General features: G+C 54.3%; 1 long non-coding RNA gene across 1 annotated transcript in view; it reads right to left on the reverse strand.

Moving 5' to 3' along the window:
• Positions 1 to 1228: 1228 nt before the first annotated feature.
• LOC102479820 (uncharacterized) overlaps positions 1229 to 2780 on the reverse strand; it is a 5128-nt gene continuing 3576 nt past the window's right edge. The window contains exons 2-3 of the long non-coding RNA XR_336806.2: positions 1822 to 1933; positions 1229 to 1499 (exon numbers count right to left, since the gene is read on the reverse strand). This is a non-coding gene — a long non-coding RNA (uncharacterized LOC102479820). The remainder of the gene's footprint in view (positions 1500 to 1821; positions 1934 to 2780) is intronic.

Consider the following 2780-nt stretch of genomic DNA (forward strand, 5'->3'; position numbering starts at 1 on the left):
CTTCCACAGACTGAACACTCGCAGCGTTGTCCCTGTGATATAGCTCGTCGCTGGGGAGACTTAGAGAGACCGTCACCACCGCGGAGTAAGTCGGTGAATTTGATGACACTGAACATTTTACTGCAAGAAATCATGGTCATTTTTATCAAAAGATCAACCACGTTTTATGTCAAAATTGTTGAAGGTGGTAATACTACACTCGTTCTCCATTGTGACCGCACCAAGTGCACGAGTTCAGCAACTTCGCCCAGCCCTCACTGTCTGTCTCCCAGCTCCGTAGGTCGCTGGTCCCTGGGTGTCAGAGGCTGGAGTCAGGGTGGCCCTGCTGGGCTCCTGCGGAGAAGCCGGCAGACTCTGCCCACGGCTGTCCATGTGCTCCTATGACTCAGCTCTCTGTGGCAGGAGGACTGAGGTCTCCGGTCACTTGCTGGCTGCCAGTGAGGGACTCAGCTTCTACTCAGCCCACCCCATCTTTGCAAGGGCTCTTCCTTTTTGAGTCAAACCATGCATCAAACCCTTTATGTGCTGGGCATCGCGCTGACCCCTCTGCCCCTCGCTCTTCACAAGACGCCCTGCAGGAGCCCGGCTGGCAGGAGAGCCATGTTCTGAGAACTGAGACTGAGGCCGTGGGGGCACCGACACCTGGAGACAGAGGGGGGGCGATTCCCTTCTCTGCCCACCCGCTCTCCCTCCACCCCTGCCCTCCCTCTCTCCCCTCTTCCTTCCCTTCTTTCTTCTTCCTTTCTAATTGCCACAGGCAGTGGGCACTCTCCAAGGAGACAGGGAGAGCAAGCCCTCCTAGTGGGGCATGTTCACAGTGTCTCCAGCTGGCCGAGATTGGGGGCACGCATGCACACACACACATGGGACTGGGGGCACACGTGCACACACACACACGGGGGCATGCGCGCACACGCACACACACACACGGGACTGGGGGCACACGTGCACACACACACACGGGACTGGGGCCACACGTGCACACACACACACGGGACTGGGGGCACACGTGCACACAAGGTATGGGGGGCATGCGTGCACACACACGCTTATTTATTTTCTTCCCAAACCACCGGGGTGGGGCTGTACCCGTGCCTGCCATGTGGGATTCTCTCCGCAGCCGCCGGGCTCTGGGCCCACCCACTGTGCCCTCTGGCCAGTGGTGACCAGCTGCCCCCCCCCAGGCTTTCCCGTCATTGTCATTGGTTGCTCTCGAGGGCATCCCTCAATTTTCCAGACTCTTCGCTGGAGCAATTTATACGTGTGTTTAGAATAGTTAATGACCCCTCCTCTGTCCCAGGCTCTGATTCTGCACTACTGAACAACAGTGGCTGTGTGCCTACAGAGTGATGTGTGTGTGTGGTGGGGTAGACACGCAGCAAACCAGACATCAGCGTGGCTCGGGTCCAGATGTCGGAGGGCCGAGAGGTGACGTGAAAGGTGCTTCCACAGAGGCTGGGAGGGTGTGCAGCGTAGGCGGTCCGAAGGTCTGGGAAAGCCTGCGAAGACATGCATGCAGTCAGAAAGTCCTTGGGGCTGTCACCACCCACCGTAGATGTCAGTGCAGAGGCGGGAGGTCTGGAAGCCTGAGTCTTGAACCCAGAGGACCCAAGGAACAGGATGGGCTGTGGTAGGTGAACGTGAGGAAAGGGACCAAGGCCTCTGCTCAGTCACGGAGGTCTCTCCCTCCAGGGGTTTCATGCTACTTTACTTTAGAGACCATTTAAATAGTTTAAAATCAGATGAAGTTTGAGCATATTTGTCTAATTGCACAATACGGAAAAATCAATGTGAAAATGAGCATATCTGAGTTTCAGCTACCTCTTCACCTCTGTGAAATCTCAAAAGTAATTTCGAGGAAGACCACCAGGATGACTGTAACGCCACAAAGGAGAGGACTCTCTTCCGTCCAGCCATGGTACATTCCAAATGCCTTTGGGTTGGAAAAATGAAGTTGATGAGAGCCTTTTCTGTAAATTACCTGTAAAGGCGGAACATACACCCCCTCTCTGCCATGGTGAATAAAATGCCTAAAACACCACTGCTGCGGGGGCTGGCCAGATACAACCTCAAAGTCAAAGCGAGAAGCGAAAGTAACTTGTAACTGGGAGAGAGACAGAGAATGAGAGGCCCTGAGGGGTCGTCGTGTTCCGATGGACCCCCGGTCCTGGCTGATCACAGGTGCACCGAGGACTGGGCGTGCTCAGGGGGGACCGGACATGCCCCGGGCAGTACCATGCCACCAGCTGGCCCAGCGTCCTTGGCAGTTAGGACTAAGAAGCTCTGCACACAATCTTTAAAATGAGCAAACATTTCCCTTTAATTAACGCCAAGAAGAATTGCATTTCGTTTAGAATTGATTTATAGTTCATCAGTCACATTTTCCAGAAGACACTCATTTTGATGAAAAGGTAAAAAAGTTAACCTGGGATCGGTTCCCTTGGTCCGCTCTGCACTCCATGTCAGAACCCAGCTGTTCTGCAGCCAAGGGCGCCTCCCACTCGGCCCGTGTCCTCCCTGCGCACCTGACAGTTACCCCTTCCGGCTGCTACCTGCCACTCACCCGCTTTCTGGCAGATTCTGCTTGTCAGGCTCAGGCTAATTTTACCCCGCTGGGGAGTGACTCACTGGGCTTTTATTTAACAGGCTTCATACGCTGAGTACAGTCCCAGTGTGGCTTGTGCGAAGCCTGGCACGGAAGCAGACTCATGTTAAATCTGTACCCTGTTGCAAAGCCGTGGTTATTTCTAGAATTTTAAAGGTTGCCATTTTCAGACTCT

This window comes from Tupaia chinensis, unplaced genomic scaffold (assembly GCF_000334495.1).
Source record: "Tupaia chinensis unplaced genomic scaffold, TupChi_1.0 Scaffold143591_1, whole genome shotgun sequence".
Taxonomy (NCBI): Eukaryota; Metazoa; Chordata; class Mammalia; order Scandentia; family Tupaiidae; genus Tupaia; species Tupaia belangeri.